The sequence below is a fragment of the Urocitellus parryii genome, chromosome 7, assembly GCF_045843805.1.
Source record: "Urocitellus parryii isolate mUroPar1 chromosome 7, mUroPar1.hap1, whole genome shotgun sequence".
Taxonomy (NCBI): Eukaryota; Metazoa; Chordata; class Mammalia; order Rodentia; family Sciuridae; genus Urocitellus; species Urocitellus parryii.
In genome coordinates this window covers 3,275,232-3,297,536 of record NC_135537.1, presented here as the reverse complement: position 1 = coordinate 3,297,536, position 22,305 = coordinate 3,275,232, and the positions used below count along the sequence as shown (strand labels likewise).

Genomic DNA, 22,305 nt, shown 5'->3' with positions numbered 1-22,305 from the left:
CCATGCAGCACTGAGCTCATCATTCCACACGACATAACACAGAGGGTGAGAGAGAGGGAAGGGATGAGAGCCGGCTGCACCAAGGGGCTAGAAGTCCCGCACAGCTGCCCTGCCACTGGCAGCAGCCATTCGGGAAGGAAATGGACATCCACAAGAAAGCCCACAACCCCTATGGGAAGAGGCTCTCGTCACAGGAGAGTCACATCCTGTGCTGTCACAGAGATCAGGGGCTTGGATCAGATGGTTTAGGGCCACTGCACCAAAAGAACCAACTTGGGCAAAAGCAACAGGACTTGACAAGACCTGAGTCTGGTTCCACCACTGGAAGCCTGGCCGTCCAGAGAAGCTTCTGCTCATCCACGTCCAACCTTGCAAGAGATCAAGCCTTGCCAAATCTTTGCTATTCACCAGTTTGATAGCCAGCCCTTCCTCAATCCTTGCAGGCCAAACATTAGGGCCCTCCAGGAGCAACCGATGTCCCCACACCGAGGAGCCCACGGCACAGACCAATTGCTGGCTCCCCTGTGCTGCCCTGCACTGCTGAGCTCCACCAGGAAAACATGCCCTCGCCACACCCCTCCCGGCTCTGGGATCCTGCCCTTCTCCTGCTTCCTGGGCCTCAGGTCATCCAGAGAAGCTCTACCTTCAATGAGGGAGAGGCTCTGACCCCAGAGCCTCCCCTGGAATTTCTTGTACCTTCCGGCAGGACAGGAGGACCTTCAGGCGCAGCCACCATCCAGCCCCTCACTCCCTGCCTCTGCTCTGCCCAGTGAGGCCACCAACCTGTCCTTTCTCCAAGTCCACCTGTGTGTCGTGGTGTGTAGGGGGCTCCTGAGCCCCCTGCAGACAGGGAGGGCTCTGCATTTGCCACCACCCAGGGGTCCCAGCACCATGCTAGCACCCGGCAGCCTGGCACCTCGGCGAGTGCTCACTGCAATGCAGTTGTCACTCAGCATCTGTGACCACGTTCTGTAAGTCCCCCAGCAAGCCGCATCTGAAGGGGATGTTGCTGAACCCCTACTGTGTGCTAGGAGCACTGTGTTCACTTTCTTAACTAGTATGAAGAATTTTACCTTAGACAAGATGGGGCGAGATAAATCAAGAAATTATCAGAGTCACAAACCCAGGCTGGTGGCCTCTGAGGGCACCACAGACCAGTGACAACGAGGACACAAGGTCTGCCCAAGAGCAGTCAGGAGATGGTGGAGGCAAAGCGCAGGCTCCCTTAGCCACAGGCTCAAGTCACAGGTTAGGCTTTGAATCTGCACTCTCTGTAGGATCCAGAAAGCCCAGAGAAACTGAACTCACACATGAAGGGCCCCCAGGAAGCTCACAGCTACTTCTTTTTTTTTTGGGGGGGGGGGGGAGGGGAGGTGAACTCAGGGGCACTCGACCACTGAGCCACATCCCCAGCCTATTTTGTATTTTATTTAGAGATAGGGTCTCACTGAATTGCTCTGCACCTCACTGTTGCTGAGGCTGGTTTTGAACTAGCAATATTCCTGTCTCAGCCTCCTGAGCCACTGTGATTACAGACGTGCACCACGGCCCCCCGCCCCCTCACAGCTATTTCTTTAAATGAGGTGGCAGCATACACACCCCCGCCATATAATTTGCATCTGTTCCCCTGTCTGAAAAATCAAGAGCCTCTCATGACTTAAAATAAACAGATGAGAACCCCCAGCGGCTCAGGACCGGGCTGCTTCTCTGGCCTGAGAAGGCCTATGACAACATCACGCTCACTGGGGAAGTGGAAGATTCAAGCTCAGAAACAACGAGGCCGGAGACCACAGCTTCCACAGGCCTCAGCAGGCTCAGCAAGAGCAGCGGCAAGCAGACAGTGAGGCTGGCGCAGTCACACGGCCACACGCCAGCAACGGCGCCGCGGGAGCTCTCGTTCCTGTGTCTGAGCAGCGCTCATCTTAAAAGTTGATTTTACAAAGAGGCCATCTGCAAACAACCACTAAAGTACAAAAAAGAGAGACGAACGAGTGTAAGAGCTACTTGAAAGAGACTCTGACCGTCCCTCCACACAGGAGGACTTCCTAGGCTATCGGCCTTGGGTGACTGCAAGTTCTCCACTCAGGACCCCGCAGCACGGGGACAGGTCGGCATGGCGCAGGCTCAGGGATCTGAAATGTTCACAAACTCAGAAGCAAATCAAATCAGACTGTAGCGGTGCCACATCTAGCCCGTACCAACATGCCTTCCCAGGAAGCTGCTGCCTACCCCAGGACTGAGCACCAGGCGGCTGGGCAACTAGCCCAAGCCTTCTGCCTGCTGTGCAGGGAACTATGGCTGCCCAAAGGAGGACCAGCTTGGCTTCCATACCAAAGACGGAGTCTCTCTCCACCGGCTCATTCCCAAAGGCACACGAACATGCTGCTGTCCAAACAAGACAAAGGCAAAGAACCCCAAAGGACGAGAGTGAAAGACTGGTCAGGCATACAGCAGCCTCAACAGCAGCTCCGCTCGCCCAGAACAGAGGAGCCGCACCGTCAGAGCACAAAGAAAATGACTCTAGACGTGCCTTCCGAAACCTCCCCCTGAAGAGTGAAGACAAAGGAGTTTCAGGTAAATACCAGGTCAGAGCCCACAGCATCCACACAAGGAACACCGTCTCCCAAGTGCACCTCCCCTCCAACCTGCCAGCCCACCTTCCATTCCCCTGTCCATTCCCACCCCCTCTCCCAGTCAGACCGAGCAATGATCCTGACCCTGCAAAGTCAACACCCACAGTCAGACCTCAGCCCCTGGCCTGTCAGTGTCACAGAGACGGTCAGACCGCTGCTTCCCTGGCTTCCACTACCACTTCGCTGGCTGCCTTCCTTCCACTCTCTCAGTTTGAAACCCAGGGCTGGGTCCCAACAGTCAGCTCTGCACAGACCTACACCTCCCCTGGGGACCTCACCCAGCACTGCACCTCTGCCTGGATATTCAACAGAGGCCCCCAGGCCACCTGTGCTGCCAGCTCCAGGTCCTCCCCTCCAGTCAAGCAAAGGCCTTGACTCCTCTAGAGCCCTGTGACGAGGCCATGTTAAACCCCCCACACTGCATGTTCTCATCTCAGTTAGGAGGCTGCTGCTCAGGCCACAATGTCAGCAGGCTCGCTCGAAGGCTCTCCTGTCCCTCTCACACCTAGCTCACGACAAGCACCATGCCCCAGCTCTGAAATACGGAAGCACGCCTGGGTGAGAGACAGCAGCCTGGGGCCGCCTTCAGAAGAGCCTTAGTGGGATCCAACTGTAGCCCTTCCCTCTGCCCAACCCAATCTCAGGATCAGCCAACGATGCACACTGTGACCCCGGGCTCCTCCAATCAGGAGGCAGGGCCGGGCAGGTGAGGTCAGGTGCACTTGCTAGCCGAGTCCTGGCAGCAGCCCTTCAGCGTAGGAAAGTCTGCCTCACCCACCCGCTTTCCAACACTGGTCTGATTTCTTGTGTCATCTAAGTATCTCTTCCATCCGGAAGTGCTTCAGCTTACCCTCTCTACTCTGAAAGTGCCGCTGTAGGCCATCATTTTCTTCTACCTGGCACCTCCCCCTGCATTTCAGAAGCAGCCAGCGACTGGTGAGGTGACCGGGCCTCCCTCTGGCATCCGTCTCTATCAGGTAAAGGCCCAAGCCAGGCCTCTTCTGTCACCTACTCTTCTCCTCCTGGCTGCCTGCCCCAGGGCCTTTGCTTGTTCATCCTCTTCAGATCTTTGCTAAACTGTCACCTTCTTAGAGACCACTGCTGACTGCTCATTGAAATGGCGCTTGCCCTCCACCACCCCCCACTCTTCTCTACACACTGGTGTATCACATCATCTGTCCTCCCCGCACCAGGTAAACCAAGAAGGGCTGCCTCCTCGGCTTTTTTCACTGGTGCACCTCCAGCACTCACCCACTGGCAAACAGCAGGTTGAGGAACGACAGGAACTGGATGGGCAGTCTCCAGGCACAGCATCTCTTTCTGCTCTAAGTATCAGAAGCTGCTGGCTGTCCACTGCAGCCTGCTGACTCTTCTACAGCAACTGGGTACATAGCTGCCCACCTGTACCATGCTCCAGGTGCCCCCGGTGTTTTGGTATGTGGTAGGCAGGTCAACTGGGGGTGTCCACAGAAGCACCCCTGCTACATCTTTACCCTTGGGGCTGCATGTTCCAGTGACCTAGGTGGCTGCACAGAGCAGCATGAAAGCCACACAATCCTGGAGAAGAGAAACCGGTTTCGAAGGGTCTGGATTCCCAGAAAGCCACTCTGTTTGGTTCTGTTGTGCTACTTTTGTTTCATTGTCTTCCCTCTGGTGCTAGGGACTGGACTGGAGTCTCACGCATGCTAGGCAAGTGCTTCATCACTGAGCTACATCCCCAGAATCCACCCCCTTTTAAGACAAGGACTAAGTTCCCAGGGTGGCCTCAAATGAGCCATCCATCTGCTGCCCTGCCGCCTACTGCGTAGCTGAGATGGCAGGTGTGAGCCAACGCACCAGGAGGGTCTACCTGCTTTAGAGTTTTGCCCACCTCGGCAACACATCCCTTCCGGGCCACTTTGCTTTCTATGGTGCTTATTTTTTTTTTTTTTAGAAAGTAAGAAAATTGATGTTAAAAGTAAGCACTATGGTAGGGAAATGCAGCCTCTGCTCATGATCTCTTGTTTGAGATAAGTGTGGCTTCCATGACACAGCAGGCCTCCCCAGCCTGGATTTTCAGGTCCCCGTGTGACACATTTAGAAACCTAGCACTTCAACTCAGCAGGTCATCAGCTACCAGAACACTCTCCATTTACCTGAGATTACAATCACAATACATTGCAAATGGAAATATTGTCTTAATGTTGACAAAACAGGGCACACGTTAAATAGAAAACTATTTACATATCATTGTGTATTAGAAGACCATTATGTTCCAGATGAAAACCAGAATGTTCATTTAAAAAAAAAAAAAAACCAGCCTCAGCTTTGTTTTTATGAAGTAAGATTTCCCTGTAAGCTAGCAATGCTTTGCAGCCAATACCTGTGGCTCAATCCAATCCAGCCAAATGCAAATTCTACTTCAATTCCTGGCCCACGGAATGAACATAATCCCCTGAGGAGACACTTAAAAGTGAATTCAACAAATGACGGAATCAGAAAATTCCCCCAATTTGTCCAACCAGATATTTGAAATGTCACTTCTTAAATACTGGCATCCTGTAGAGGTACGATTTTTTTTTTCTAGTCAGAATAATTAATTAGGAGTAAATTGCTGAAAATCAAGCAGATAAAATCCCCAGGACTGTTTGGCTTCTTTAATCAATTCATTCCTGGAGACAAGCTCACAACTTAAAATAAATTACAATTGTATTCTGTGTTCTTCAGAAGACTGAAAAAAATCAAAGTTGATTGCACATGTTTTGGACTGTGCACTGTGACTGAAGCAGAACCCTGACTGCTACCTTTCAAATGGCACAATCATGGGGTCTCTCGTCCCAGTCAGGCTCCAGCACTTGCTAAATGTTTACTCCTTGCTCTACCAGGCGAAAGGTGGGCCCTCTGCTGCCTGGGGATTCTTGCACAACTGCCCGGTGGCCCAGGCAAGCAGCCGGGCTGGCTTTCTAAGGCTCCCCAACTGCAGCCCAGGGAGATGGGAGACTGGGTCTATGTGCCCCAATGAACCGCTATGTCATTGGGAGCCAGTGGTCCAGAAGCATACGCCTCAAAGCAGAGTCTGGGGGCCTTCAAGCTCCACACAGAGCTGAGTTTGGAAAGTGAGGCTGATAAATATATATGAGATGATGTAGAGCCTGCATTTATCCTTCTCTGTATTAAAGTTCACATACAACTTGCCACCTTAACCATTTTACAGTGTACAACACCCTGGCTTTCCCTATGCTGGCCATCACACTGATTCCAGAGCACCTTCGTCACCCCAGAGGAGCCACATGCCCTCCGATGTCACCCCCATTCCTCTGCCTTTGGATTTGCCTGCTGGGATACTGCCTAAGGACATCGTGGAGCACCCGGCCACTGTGCCTGGCTTCTCCTGAGGCTCCTCCACGCTGTGGCTGGCCTTGAATGCCTCGCTGTCTCACCTGAACTGGTTTTCTGGGGCTTCAGGAGGGAGCTGGCACCTGGGACATGAGGCAGGGTGGGGAGAAGAGAGGTGGCACTGCTGGCCACTCTCCCTGCCACTCTGGACCCTTCCACAGACTCAGGCTTATCCAGGTGACTTCCCCTGGCCAACAACGGTTCCATAGCCACTGGAGGCTTATCAAAGTGCTTGCCTGTTTCTGCCCACTCTCCTGGGACCCCCATCTCCTGGGGATGAGCCACTAGTTCCACCGAGAGAACCTGGATATCCAGGTAGCGAGAGGACCAGCAGCGGTGGCTGAGCTGCTCAACTGGCCACTGTCCAGATCGGGTGCACCAGGGAAACGGGACCAGGAAAGCACACATTCTTAAGCTCAGCAGAGCGCTCTGCACCTTGAAGAGTGGCCCACGACACAGCCTCCACTAGAGCAGACTCCTTCAGCCGCAGTTCGCCTGCACCACTTGAAATCATTGGGCAGCAGCTAGGAGTGCTGCATGGCCCACACTGCTCAGCACCAAATCAATCTCAAACTGAAAATAAAAATGCATTTGCATCAACTGGGGAAACCAAGTGTAAATCTGGTGACACTGAGAAGTGGCCATTTGTTGTGGTCATGATGCTGTGATTCAGATACACACTCAAGCCTTTATGGATCAAATATGGGGATTTGCCTCAAAATCCCCAGGTAAAAAAGTGAGATTAGATACCTCTCACAGTTGGCAAAAAGCACAGTGGACTCTCCTGCTTATGTGACATCTATGGGCATGTCTTAAAGCTTAAAGAAATACAACAGCTTTCTTGGGAAACTGAGGCAGGAGGATCACAAGTTAGAGACCCCATCTCAAAATTAAAGGGTGGAATGTAGCTCAGTGGTAGAACACCCAAGTTGGATCCCCAGCACCAATATATACTCACCATCGCCTAGCAGCACATGAGGGAATGACAGATGGGGTGGAATGCAGCTACCCAGCCAGGAATCCCCTGGGCCAGCAGCCCACCCGAAGGGCTGCAGGCTGGGGGATGGGCAGTGGGGCTGCTGCGCTCCCTGGGGAGGTACACAGGGATACCCCACCAGGTTCTTAACTGGACTGTGTGCACAGCTGGAGTTCACAAGATCCTGTGGGTGAGGCCTGTGCTTCCTCCAGGCAGGGCCTGCAGCTTCATCGGGGCTGCCAGGGCTGGGAATGGGGCTGGCAGGGTTTCTCATCCAGAGCCATGATGGGGCCCTCTGGCGAGGAGCCTGGCACACAGGTATGGGTCTAGATTTATTTCCCAGCATGTTTCTCCTGACCATAAAATTGAACAAGAAAAACCATGGAAACAAACACCTCAAGGAGAAGAGGGGAAAGCCAGAAACCCGCTCAAAGGGTTCAAAATTAGCCAGGAGCTGACAGAGGTAGGAAGGTCAGCAGGTACTGTGCAGTAGAAATGCAGCCCAGGAGGTCCTTGTGGGAACCCTTGTTTAACTCCTGGGAAATGAGGCAGTGACAGTAACTCCATTAATCTCCCCACTGTGCTGAGCTTAAATTCTAAGCCTTGAGCCTTGAGATGCAGTAAACATGAGCAACGCTATACACAATCTCACAGAATAAGCTGTTTTTCATGGTTACAGTAACAGAAGTCATGCTCCCAGCAGCACACTTACAACTCAGAAAGGTTTACCAAGAATAAGACAAGTTTTCCATGATCACATGCACATAGAGATGAAGCTGGAGCCGACCCTCCCAGAACAGTGGTGACATTCCAGCTCACTGAAGACCACTCCAACCCCACAGAGGGGCCAATGCAGATGGGACACGGGGCTCCCACCCATCACTCGGGGCAAGCGAGAACCAACTTGTGACACACGCTTCCTGTGCTTTCAGTACAACATGAAAGAACAGTCAAACTGGCCACTGTGTCCCCATAAGGTTGCACACATTTATAATTCTGGCACAGCAAGCTAATTCTATAATTTAAAACAAACTTGAAAACAACCCAAATGTCTACTGAAAAATGACATAACAAATGTAGTACTTATGCCTGCAGTGGAATATCACACGTTCATAAAAAGGAGGGAAGCACTGATACACGCTATCCCTATGAACTTGAAAACACTTGGGCAGGTGTAGGGTCGTAGTCAGTGCTGGAGTGCTTGCCTAGTGCTCGCTAGGCAAGGCCCTGGGTTCAATCCCCAGCATCACCACCAAAAGAAAAGAAAACACCTGAACAACAGAAGCCAGCCACAGACCACCATGTGCTGCGTGCAGGCAACGTCACAACAGGGAAAGCCACTGAGGCGGGCACAGACGCAGCAGGCACCCTCCTCACTCTCTGGAGCAGCTGGAGAGTGACAATCTGGCAGATAAGCCTCCCTTACTGGGATCCAAAGGGGGTTAGGGAATGACTGCTAAGGGGCATGGGACTTCCCTCTGGGGCAATGGACATCCTGAAGTGGGCAGGAGGTGGAGGATGCACAACCCTGGGTACACCCAGTGCCAACAGACACCTGACAGTGGGGGCAGATTGGTTTTGAGTGCCCTGCACACACATTTACAATGGACCCAACGACTGTCCTCCGCACTGAGCTCCTGCCCACCCTCCTGGGCAAGGAACGGCCCTCTTCTGTGGAGACGACACCAGGAAGCCATGCCTGGCACCTAGAGTTCAGACCATCTAACCCGCACCCCAGCCCACACCGGAATCCGGGGCCTGGCCCACTCTTTCCTGAGGAGACAAAGCTGTGGTTTTTCCAGGTACCTGTGCTCTTCAGGACAATGATGCCACCCTTCCCATTCACTGCCATTCAACGTCACAGCCAATAAGTCACCAGCTTCACAGCACAGGCCACTTCCCCAGAGTTCCTTCCTAAGAAAACTGCCACTAGGCTCTGCACACTCATCAGTCCACCTTCATCCCCTGCAGTCTTGCTGCTTAATGACACCTCTATCCCTTACTGGTGCTACTAAGAACTCTGAGCTGCCCACAGGCTGGGCAGGCAGCCAAGCTGGCAGTAATGTGGGCAGACACCTCTCGCTTCTCAAAAGCCCACAGAGAAGTGGAGAGCTGTAGCAAGGTCACGGTCAGCAGCCACCAGCACGTCACCTGTGAAACTCACCCACAGCAGCCCTAGCCAAGAGAACTACCAGGTGCTGGACTCCACTGTGCAGACCAGGCAGTCAAATGAGGGCAGTTAAGGGAGGAACACCTGCCAGATTATTACTCTCCATGATGAGAGGTTACCTGGTGGGTCACAGAACAATGTCCAGTCAACCCTGGCCCCTGAACAGGCCCTGGTAAAGGGACAGTCCATGGTAAAGAGCCCCCAACCTGGCCCTGACCCAGGACCTGGCCAGCCGGACTTGGCAGGTCCCGCTAGGTGCACTATGCCAGCCTCGTGGGCTCCAGCTCTTCTGTCCCCACAGCTCACTGCAGGCAGCCCTCACCACCCCCCAGCACCTCAGTTCCAGCAGGGCAGGGACCTGTGCCTCCCCAGATCCTAATACCATCCGGATCTTGTCCACACCTTACCTTGCGAGCTGAGGTGCTGAATGTCTACTGGCAATGGGCAAGGACGAGCAGGGCGGCAGAGCCAGGGCTCCAGCCCCTCCCCCAGGCCACCACATGGCGAGGCACAGACCCTGCTGCAAGACCCAACAGGTAAGGGGAAGGGAAGGGAACTGGGTTGCGAGCCAGCTGCTGCCCCAGACACCTGGTGAGGCATCCAGCAGGGCCCAAGAAGTGGAGCTTCCACCAGCATCAGAAGGGCCAAGGTCACACAGGCTAGGAGCCACATGGCACACATGGCACACGCTCTGCAATGGTGCTCAGTGGCCATGGGGACTTGGGGTGTCCCCAGGCCCAGCTCCAGGGGTTGGGATGCTTTCTATATAGGACCAGCAACCTCTCAGATCCTCCAGAGAGGTGTGGGGGTCACAGCAGGCTAGCACAGGGTCCCCTCCCACTGTCACTGCTGCTCTCCCAGCCTGGGCTCCAGCCACACCAGGCCTGGGGCTTCCACTGGGGCCCTCCCCTTCTGCACAGGCCCCGGAATGGCTTCCCTCCCGGAAACTCTCCATTCCACCAGGCCTCCCCCGCCACTGTCCCTGCATGCTCTGCACAGAAGGCATGACGCTCTTTATCCGCACCTGTCTGTCACCACCTCATCACATCATAAGCTCCCTGTGGGCAGGAATGGTCTGTTTGGATAAGTGCTCTCTCTGCCACACCTGGAATAGGGCCCAGCACATAGTAGGTGCCTGATACAGTGAAAGGGATGATAGGAAGGAACTGACGTCCAGCAGAGAGAACTGTAAAGACAGAACCTAGGAGGAGAGAGGACTCTGCGAAAGGGCAGGGCACCACCCCAACAAAAGGCAACAAGGGTTCTGTTCTGGCCCCTGGGCTGGGACCGTGGTGAGACCACACATGGCAGATCATGACTCCCAGTGACAGAGCTACCACCCAGAGGGCTGCCTGTGATGAGGGACCATGTAGGATGCACGCTCACACCTACCTCACTGCAGCAGGTCAGAGCCCACAGGCACAGACAAGCAGAACCATCCTGGAATCAGCCATCAAGTAGAGACCTTCCCAAGCCCCACCAGGCCTCCTGGTGGGCTTCCACATGGTCCTGGGAGGGAGGAGTACACTTTATTTTTGCATAGAGTGGAAGTGAGAACCAGGTAGGGCGGGTGGAGAGGAGGCTCTCTTTCCCCAACAGAGAAAAACACAGAAAGACCTAAGGAGTCATCTCTGCGTAATCACCCAAGTCGGGGTGTGCAGAAATGATCAGACACACCCAACGCATCACCACAGGAGGCTTCTCCACAGAAAGCACATCCAAAATCCAGCACTCACGACCCCACTCCCCAAAGGTGCCCATTTTCAAAAGAAGGTCATCAAGATGAGCAAGGAGCAGCACTTCTTGGCCCCTGATCAAAAGGGGTTGGCGGCTCTTGATGCCGAGGGCAGCCCTCTGGGCCACCTACTGCACTGGAGGCATAGGGAGGCCAAGATTCCCCACGCAGCCCCAGCACACACAGCTGACAACAGACCCCAGGCAGGCTGCCTGCTCAGGCATCTAGGAAGCACGCTTATCAATCAGTGTGCAGCTCAACTAAAGGGCACATCTCTAAAATATCCTGGAACGAAGTACTCTCACTCACCATCAGATCGCTCTGTAGAGCAAAACAACAGAATTCAGGATGTTTCTAATTCATTATTACTGGGTGTGATCCACCCAGCCCAGGGGCTCATGGGGTCCAGGGCAGGTACCCACAGAACAGGGTGGAGCTGAACTCCCGGCACAGCACCTATCACCAGAACACACTTGCATCATAAAATGCCAGTTTAAACCAGGCACGGCGGTGCATGCCTATAATCCCAGAGGCTCAGGAGGCTGAGGCAGGAGGATAGAGAGTTCAAAGCCTCAGCAACTTAGTGAGGCCCTAAGTTACTCAGTGAGACCCTATCTCTAAATAAAATACAAAAACAGGGCCTGGGAATGTGTCTCGGTGATTAAGCACCCTTGGATTCATTCCCCAGTAACCCCCACCCCCAATACGCCAGTTTACTTTAAAATGTCTAGCGTGGAGCTGTATACCACCATCAACCTCAAGCTCTCACCACCTTGTGAGGCAGAGAGCGGTGACCAGGCCTGGCAGCACTGCCCAGAGAAGAGGAGTGCTGGGCTGGGAGCCGGCTCCTTTCCCTGGGCAAGAGCAGGGTGGGGCTGGGCAGACAGTCTCAGGTGAACAAGTGACCTGCCCTCCAAAGAAAGTGGCAAAGTGCATGTTGCGATTATGCAATTCAAGCTGTGGCATGAAACCAGAATGGAAAACTGAAAACTAGAGACCTGTGCTCGCCACCATGGCTGAAGTCTTCTCGGCCCTCGGCCTCCTGAGGAGATGGGCTGAGCCACGAGGGGGACAGTGGTCCTGGTGATGCGGTGTTGGTGCCTGGGAGGGGCGCTGTGTGCCATTATGAAATGCCACAGGGCTCGCCAGGCAGCAGGGCACAGCTATCTGAATATTTTCTCAAGGTATGAGGTTTCCTCCGGCATGGAAACATTGGCAGCCTCAGGGACACACAGGAACCGCAACCAGGACACCTACAGAAATGTCAACATGGCCAGGTGTGGAGGACTGTTGGTCTTTAGGGCCTGAGATAACTCAGTCCTCCTGCCGCTCTCGGGAGGCTTGTCCACAAGGCAACTCGACCCAGGTCAGAAGGCACTTCCTCCTCACAGTGGGTGCAGAGCGGGGCCTTGAAGACAACCCACCGCACAGGAAAAGGCCACTCAGCCAACATCAGCAGCCAACAGATCTAATCAGCAACCAGATCTCTCCAGAACGCCTGGGGTCAGTGTATAACAGGCCCGGATGTTTAAAGGTAGCTTATAAATGTCTTTTAAGCCCCTTGTTTTTTCCTAGTATCAACAGCCCAGAATGGAGAGGGAGGTGGGCACACGTTCTACAAATACTGGACTTTCAGAATCCCTAATTTAGTGACCAGGACAGACTTCCTGTATTTTTGTGGAAGTTTGGCAAATCATCATGTTACCTCTGAGTTTATCCAGTTACTTCAGTTTAAACAACTACTTATCAAGTGCTTAACTCAAAAGACAGCAAACATCATTCACTTCAAAATACATAAAACCACACCAGGGAAAAGAGCTGAGCAAACAGGTGCGCCTCTGCCCTCTGCATGAGCAAACAGCCGTGCGCTGCTGCAGAGCTGCAGGATTAGAGGCCCGACCAGGTCCTCACCAGCCTGCCCCAGGAAGCCCCTGACCCAGAGTCAGGGCACAAATGATCTCAAGATCTGGACTGCACTGCTTTAGGGACGCCACAACTTTTCCTTTTCCACTTCTTGCTATTGTTGTGTTTTTGTTGTTGTTGTTGTTGTTTTTGTTTTTAGTTTATCCTTAAGGAAAAAAGTCTGGGCTTGGAGTGAAGCTCAGTGGTAGAGCCTTGCCTAGCTAGCATCACGAAGCCCTGGGCTCCATCACCAGCACGGGATGGGCGGGGCGGGGGTTGCTATTGAATGCAAGTGTCATCTTACTCCAGCTCCTGCTCCTGAGGGCAAAGGAGTCCCGAGTACATAAGCACAAGATGGGGCCAGATTTCAATGTGGTGGCGGGCTATGAAGGGATCACCTGACACACAGCCCAACCTCATCCACAGAAGTGGAAGCGAAGCATCTACTTGCAGCCACGGTTCCGCAGCCACTGTACCAACAATACCTCTTTGCTCTGATGTGAAAGAAGGAAAGTGGTAGAGAGCCAGGAGCCGGTTGTAAAAAGGCATTTTACCCTAGTACCCAGCTGGTGCCATCAGCCTTCACAGAAGCAGATGACAGTGACTTCAAGCACAGCCCCAGGAGACTGGTGGAGATCCCCAGGGAGCCCAGGGCCCTGCAGCATCAGTGGCATATAGTATACCACAGAGCATCACAAACCCATGGTTAAAACAACAGAAGAGTAAAACTCAAGTCAGGGGCTGGGGCTGGGGCTGGGGCTCAGCAGTGCAGCGTTTGCCTCCCATGTGTGAGGCCCTGGGCTTGATTCCTAACACGGCATATAAATAAACAACTAAAATAAAGGTCCATCAACAACTAAAAAAAAATTTTTTTTAATTTAAGTCAACATTCATTTATTCAAAACAGCATCCTAACATAATCTGTTCAGCTGACTGTTCTTTAATGAAATCGCTAAAAAATCCAAATCCACTAATTCTAAGTCAATTCTGTCCTTTTATTCCTTTATTAAGTTTGGTCTATTTCTAGGAATCCCTTATACAGTTCTGTAGGCCTGTTTTGACCTCTGCACAGCCACAGCCACCTCCTAGGTCTAACACATGAACTGCATAATCCAGACCATGTGGACAACAGTCAAGATACTAGAACCTGCAGGCACTACTCAGGTCAGAATCCAGACTCGGCACATATACCTGAGGCCTACAACTCAATTTGGAGAATAAACCAGTGACATGAAATTCAATCTTGTTCAGAGTTTTTTGTTGTTGTTGTTTGTTTATTTAGTACCAGGGTTTGAAACCAAGGTTGCCTAACCACTGAGCCACATCCCTAGGCTTTTTTTAATATTTTACTTTGAGACAGGGTCTCCCTGAGTTGCTTAGGACCTTGCTAAGTTGCTCAGGCTGGCTTTGAACTTGCAATTCTCCTGCCTCAGCCTCTCAAACCTCTGGGATTACAGACATGTGCCACCAGTGCCTGGCTCAGAGTTGTCTTTTAAAACAAGACAACTCTGCTGCATGTCCATCTCTGGCCTTGCTAGAGACAGAATTGCCAGCCCAGCCCAGCATCAGGCTTGAACTACATGCACTGCCGAGTTGCAGCACTAACGTGTCTGCTGTGCCTCTTCTGCAGCTTTGTTTCGAAGACAACTTTAACAACATCCAAGCAAACACTGGGACCAAATGCTGGTAAAGTCACTTAGAAGAACAAAAGAAGGACATTTTATGAGACATATGCTGCCATCACTCTTCTGAACCAACATGCACTCCCCACCTACAGTCTTGATCCCTACCTCAGAACACGATGGAGATGGCGCCAAAGCATGGCCCATGCAACGAGTCTTTTGGGTGGACAGACAGCTCACACTGTCACAGCTCCTATGTCCCCTGGTCCAAGCCCAGGTGAGACTCCCCAGGGAACCCCAACTCCACCTCACCAGCACCCCTGCTCTACCCAGGCAGCACCGGCGCCACTTTCAGACCCCAGCAGGAGCAGCCCCCTCAATGAATGTGTGGCATCCCTTCCACCCACCAGGCACTTCCTGGGCACCAGGAGACTACTCACACATTTATTCATTTCCCTTCATATCATGATTAGTCATTATGATACTATAAACTAGGTTATATATAATACACACAAACTACTATATCACTTTACCATATATAATACAATGCATTATATTATTCTGATAGTCATGATACAAAATTTTGTACTAATATTAAACTTTTATATTAACAATTTTATAGCACAATAATTAACAATAATAACAGGGACTATTATCCTAGTTTTACAGAACTAGACACAAGCCCAAAGAGCTGAAGTGATGAGCAAGGCCAGGGCGGAGTCCAGGGACCAATGGCCCACTGCCCAGGGCTCAACCCTCTCCACTGGACCCAGGTGCTCAGAAGTCCACACGGCATGGTCCCTCTGTATCTGACTCCAAGGAAATGTCACAGTACAAAGCAACACTTTGCTCTCAGCTTCTACTGTGCTAGATGCTAGGGACACAGTCAGGGTATGGCCCAGCCCTTAGGCAGCGAGACAGGACATCAAATCATCCCCTACACTATTAGGGATTAACAAGCACGCTGCAGGCAACAGAGAGCTCTAGGAATACATGCTGAGTGTCCGTGATGAGGCAGGCAGGAGCACCTGCTGTATACCAGCTACTCCTCTATGACTCACAGGAACTGGGAGGAGAGCACTGTGGTTATGGCACCACACCAAACAGGAGATGGGGAGTTTCTAGGCACCAACGCCACAGCTGGGACACCACTGCCCCATGCACAGCCCCTCCTCATGGGTGCCCACCATCTTATCTGAGTGCAGTCATCAGCTTTCTAAAGTGCAGAAAGCCTGATTCCATCAGGACAAGTAAGCAGCACTGAGAAATGCTCAAGATATTAGGTAGAAAGAAAAGAACAGCACGGTGTGGTGGTGCACGCCTGTGATTCCAGAAACTTGGGAGGTTGAGGCAAGAGGATCTCAAGTTCAAGGCCAGCTTCAGCAACTTAGCAAGATCCAGTCTCAAAAATAAAAAGGGCTGGGCATGTGGCTCAGTGTTAGGCACCCTGGGTTAAATCCCCAAAAAGAAACTGAAAAGTAAGCTGATCTATATCTACGCACACACAGGAAAAGATCTGCAAATAAATACATCGGGTCAACAGCTTTTTCTCGCAGGTGATTATTAAAGGCTATTGTTTCTTTTTATTTACCAATCATCTAAATTCTCTGGGAAGAGTGTGTATTCCTCTTTATTAAAGAGAACAACTTAAAAAAAGAAAACCAAATTAAAGCAAAACAGTGCATACCCACGCAACCGCACAGGAAGAGTGTGCTGGGAGCCTGGAGAGCCTGCGCCTCCTGACCCAAGATAAGACTGCCTGGGACCTCACCCTGCAGAGACTGACCACATGGGCAGTGCCTCCAACGCAGCCAGCGCCGCCCCTACTCCAGCAGCTGCTGCTGCTCCTGGGTCACCATCCAGGCTCAAGCACATACTTGGCAGTGGCGCCAGAGGCAACTCTAACCTTCAGGGACGACACCAAAAACAAGTCCACGGGGTCAGAAGTAAGGCCTCCTCAGACTGGTTCAGTCCTAACTGCAACGCGAGAAGACACACGGGAGGACCCAAGCCGCGGCAAAGAGGAATGTCCTCTGGCACCCGTGCAATTCAGAATGCACACCTCAGAGAGAAGGGAGCACAGCCTGCCGAGGAGCACCAGGGACAGGGTGGGCAGGAAGCCCCGGCCACGCCAGCCTCCCAGGTGCACGTGGTCTCTGAAGGCCTGGCCACTGAAGACCAAGGGCTCCACACACACCAGATTCTCACAGGAACACTGGCTGGCAATCCTGAAGCACTGTGTGTACACTGGGTTTGAACAAGTAGGCAAACTACTGTGGGTGAGGAGAAACCAGGCATTTTCTGATAAAGAAGTTATAACAAGCAGCAGGAAGGCCAGTGTGACTCAAATCAGAAATACTCACATGAATTGTGGATTTTAATATTAACACAGAAGGATAAATATAGAAGTGTGTGCGCAAATCTATCATTTATACAGGATTTCCTGGCTGTGTCCACCCAGAGGACCAGGTCACTCCAGCAGCCACAGCATGCCAGTACCCAGATCTCCAATAAAAGGAACAAGAGCTCGCTGACGACATGGACTGCAAAGGACAAACCCAAGACAGGCCTGGAGCACCTCAACAGTGAAAAGGGAGCTACACATGTTACAGAATGTGAGGGGCACCGTGCACCCACAGGGACCCACCAGAAAGAGCACTCAGTTCAAGGTTGCAAGAGACACGGCGGGCTGAGGAGCTGTCAGTCAACCACACAGCAGTGTGTTGGAAAGGGTCCAGAAACAGAAGGTAGTCAGACAAATTGGCAAGTGGGCATCCATCTGCAGGTCGGGGCTGAGCACTATGAGAGGCGGATGTCCAGGTTTCCGCGGTGGTCCCAAGACTGGGCAGGATGACATTGGGCTAATCAGCAAACTCCAGGTTACATTACTATGGCCACTTTCTGTAAGCCAAAATCATTTCAAGTGGTTCAATGAAGAGTCAAGGAGCTGGGAGCTGGGGTGCAGTGCAGTGGTGGAGCATGTGCAAGGCCCTAGGTTCAGTCCCCAGCACCAAGAAAAGTCAGGAATTAAATGACATGCTTCAGGGAATCACGGAGGGTGGGGATGACCAGGCTGCTCGAATCCCATAGCTGTAAGGGTCACATGGTGGGTCTCAGAGTCTCTCACCTACTTTAGTGTATATTATAACTTTTCCACAATAAAAAGACCTTTAAAATATTTTTTTCAAAGTTTACCAACAACATAAATCTGGTCTCTGATCAGTGAGTCACACCATCTAAGGCAAAATCACAGAACCTGGGGATACACTCTGACCCACCTGTTCAGTCCAAGGCACCTCTCCCTGCCTCGTTCCCACCTGCCACTGGCGGGGGGCCTTGTAAAGGCACTGTGCATCTGACATTCCGGAGGAGCTGGCCAGAGCTGGCCATTCCTGGCCACTCTCTGACCCTCACAGACCCTCACTTAGCAGGAGACGGTGCCCTTCACACCACGTGCTGTGAAAGATACCTGGAACTTCCTATGGATGCCAGTGACCCCTTGATTCACAGCTGTACTCACAAGTCAGTGAGCCCCAAAGGCAGCAGCCAATCTGCATTTCCCAGCCCCAGGAATGATGTCTAGGATATAGCTGTGCTATATCTAGGATATAGCTCGGTGCTTGTAAGAATGAGCTGCTTTGACATTAGACCCCAGGATTGAATCAGGATTCTTCTTTGGGGGGCGGGGGCCTGTTATGTTGACTTTTCTGTATTCATCTGGTTGTCTGAGTTCCAAATACTACACTCTGGCACAAAGAAATCAATGTGCCTTACATCTCTTAGGTTGGTCTAGGAAAAAAAAAAATGCATGAATTTAACATTTTCCCCAGCTTGGTGACTAATAAAATCTGTCACGAATGGTTTACTACTTAAAAAGTTCACTTTTTTAAAGACGTGAGGTGCCAATAACAAGTGTTGGCAAGGATGTAAAGAAACCAAAATTCTCGTGTTGCATGGAAACACGAAATAGCACAAGCATAGGGAAAACAGCTCAGCTGTTCCTCACAAAGCTGCACACAGCAGTCACCACACAGCACAGCAATTCCACTCCCTGCTGTACACCTGCACACACAAAAAACCAGGTTCACACAAAAATTTGTACCCAAATGCCAAAGGTAGAAATAACAAAAACGGATGGATAAACTTGGTATAACCATATGATGGAATATTATTTGGCAATAAAAAAAGGGAAGTTCAGAGCTGGGCATGGAGGTTTGTGCCTATAGTCCCAGCTACACAGGATCCATGGCCCAAGGATCACTTGACACCAGCCAGGGCCACATGGCAATACCCCATCTCAAAAAAAAAAGAGAAGCGGCTGGTGTGGTGGTGCACAACTGCGATCCCACAACTCCACAGGCTGGGGCAGGAGGACCACAAGTCTGAGGCTCTAAGCAACATAGGGAGATCCTGTCTCAAAACATAAAAAGGGCTGGAGATGTAGCTCAGTGGTAAAGAGAAAAAGGAGGGGAGGAGAAAGAAATTTAGTTCTGATACATGCTCAAATGCACCCCTTGAAAATACACTGCTAAGCAAAAAACAGCCAGACACAAAAGGCCATTCACTGTCTGACTGTCATCCATGATCTTAGGAAGAGGTGGATCCACACAGTCAGAGCAGACTCGTGATTTCCAGAGGCTGGGGGTGGGGGGGTCAGAATGGAGTGACTGCTCCGTGGGTACCATTAAACCTTTTCTTTAAATCGTTTTTTATTTGTTTTAATTAGTTATACATGACAGTAGAATGCATTTATGAATTTTGATATATCACACATAGGTGGGGTATAATTTCTCACTTTCCTGAGTGTACATGCTGCAGAATCATATTTGTCATGTAGTCACATATACACATACAGTAATAATGGCTGTTTCATTCTTAAATGTTTTTAAAATGGCTATGATGCATGAATTTCACCTCAATTTTTCTTAAATACACATTTTGAAATAACTTTCTCCCTCTGAAACATGGACCATTTTTCTTTTCCCTCTGCTAACAATACAGACCCACTTGACGAACCAACACAAGCACATCGGTAGAAGCCGAGACTTGTATTGGGTCAGACTCAGCCCATGCTGGGAAGGCCCAAGTGGGAAACAGGCCGTGTCTGGGAGGCCAGAGCTGAGCTGGCAACTGTCCACAGCAGGGCTTAGGAGGCCATTCTATAACATGAACCTAAAAATACTTTATTCTGATTTTTTAAAAAGGAAGCTAGGCTTGGTGGCCCACGTCTGTAATCCTAGCAGCTCGGGAGGCTGAGGCAGGAGGATCCTCGAGTTCAAAGCCAGCCTTCAGCAAAAGCAAAGTGCTAATCAACTCAGTGAGATCCTGTCTCTAATAAAATACAAAATAGGGCTGGGGATGTGGCTCAGTGGTCGAGTGCCCCCGAGTTCAATCCCCAGGACCAAAAAAAAGGTAAAAATAAAATAGAAACCACACTTCAAATAAATTGTCACTGAGTGATACCTGGAACCATGGGAGTGCTCAGGAAGGCTGGGTCTTACAAACCACAACTTAAACTTCATTCCTGAGTAGGTCTGCAGGGAGGGCAGGGCCAGGCACAGGGCACACCCTCCCCGCCCTGCCAGTGGCACACACTGATAGTGCGCCTGTCCAGGAAGCCCTCCTCAGCACAGGGCTCCAGGCAGCAGGTTCTTACCAGGTGAGAGGATGCTGTGGAATGAAAGAAACTCAAATCCCTCCAGGGCCAACCCTAAAGAGAGAGCGAGCGAGCCAGACACAGACGCACGCAACTGCTGCCTCTCAAGATTCTGGGCATTTTTTATATTTACTTCACAGCATTTATCTTTCATAAGAAAATTCTTCAAATAAGAATCTCCCTCCAAGACACCCATTTTTTGTCTTCGTTCACCTCCAAGCTTTTGGCAGAGGGCAGGCAGCTCACTGGGCTCAGATAATGGAAAAACAGAACTGCTGTCGCGGGCTGCCGTATCCCCATGAAACACCAACCCCCATTCAGTCTCCCCGAGTCATGTTCCAAGTCTGGGAGGCCAGAGCTGAGCTGGCAACTGTCCACAGCAGGGCTTAGGAGGCCATTCTATAACATACCTAGGCCCAGAGGGCCCGCTGCCTGGCTCAGAGAAGCCCCAGGCCACCACAGCTGATCCACATAAGAAGGCAGGCGCCACCATGGTCCCGGCTTTACAGACACGGAGCACTGAAAGGCCCTCAGCTTCCTGCCTGTGCCCTGAGGGCCCAGCTCTGGACAGCAGAGAAAGCAGTCGGGCCACCTGTGTGACAGGGTGGCAGGCCTGGAGCTGCTGAGCTCCACACAGAGATGGGAAGGAAGGAGCCGCCTCACTGCTATTAAGGTCTCAGGACTTGACCTGCCCTGCCGTCCTCTCCACATCCCCTCAACGACTGGTCATGTCCAGTGGGATGGACGGGTGCTGCCTCCTGCCCTGCACAGCCGGGCGGAGGGAGCCCACTGCCACCCAGAACCTAGACATCGCAGGGGTGGCCCCACAAGGGAAGGCACCCAGGGACCAGACAGCTGCCTGAGGGATTCTCAAACACGGGGACAAGTTCTAATGCACAGATTTAACTTTTAAATAAACTTTCAAACTTTTTTATCAATTTAAAGTCGTCAAAAAGAAGATACCACTGGGGCTGGAGTTGCGGCTCAGCCCAGAGGCTCACCTGGCATGCGAGAGGCCCTGGGTTCCATCCTCAGCACCACATATAAGAAAATAGATAAAATAAAAAGATCCATTAACAACTAAAAAATATTTTTTAAAAAAGAAGAAGACACATTAGATCCTGGAAAGCAGACAAGGGTGACCATGAGGATCCTCAGGCAGCAGGGGGTTTACAGCAGGAAGAGGACACAGACCACTGTAAGGCAGCACACCCACCAACGTACGCTCGATGGGTCTTTTCTCCTGTGTTTCTTAGAATCACCTTAAAACTTGGCCTAAGAAACCTTACCCCGTGCTCTTCCTCAGCTTCAGGTGACCATAAAGCTGGCTTCTGTGCCTCCCCACCCCAGCCACTGCTCCTTGCTCAGCCAGCTACAGCCTGTCACCACCTGCTCAGCGCTGGGGTCCCCACTGTCCACACAGCCCAGAACGCCCTCCCTCAGCAGCCCCTGCCTGCAGCCCTCCCCACTCAGGTCCCAGCAGTGTCCGCCTTCAGTCACACGCTGGCTTCCCTTTTGCCCTCAAAATCCCAACAGCTGACCAGGGAAACTAATGTGAAGAAGTAGAATTTAAAAATACAAATGCCAGTGCTGGGGATATAGCGCAGCTGATAGGGTGCTGCCTAGCATACACAAGGCCCCAGGTTCCACCCCTAGCACCAAAAAAAAAAAAAAATCTGCATGCCACAGCTTTGGAGTAGCGCAGCCCAGTGATGGGGGATCAACAGCAGGAGCCACAAGACAACCAAGAGCCCTGCATGCTGGTGAAGAAGGTGCTAAAACAAATAGGAAAACTGCATCAGTTAGGCTACCGCTCACTACTCACCTGCAGCAATACACATGGGACTGAGGGACATGCCGCAACACACCAGGGGACAAGCCAGCCAGATCCAAACTGTGGGAAACCTAACAGCACAACCCGGCCAGTGTCCTCCACAAATAAACAGTAAGGCTGGGAGAACAGGAGAAAGCCACAGTACCTGCATCCCACTTCTGCCACTGTGGGATTCCCACCCCATGAGAAATCCAGCAACTGGAACTCTGTGGCCCCAGGGAGCATCAGCTCTCAGGGGCTCTCAGGGGCCTGTGCACAGGGAGGGAGGCAGAACCACACACCATCACAGGGACACCTTCGGGAACATAGGGTGAAGAGCACCTCGGCACACAAGGCACTCCTGTAACCCAGCCACTCGGGGAGCTGAAGCATGGGGATCCCAAGCTGGAGGCCAGCCTGAAC

At 51.7% G+C, this 22,305-nt stretch overlaps 1 protein-coding gene across 1 annotated transcript in view; it reads right to left on the bottom strand.

The window, feature by feature from the left end:
• The window catches only part of Ago2 (argonaute RISC catalytic component 2), a 94,344-nt gene that overhangs the window by 60,274 nt on the left and 11,765 nt on the right, over positions 1–22,305 (bottom strand). The window lies entirely within an intron of this gene.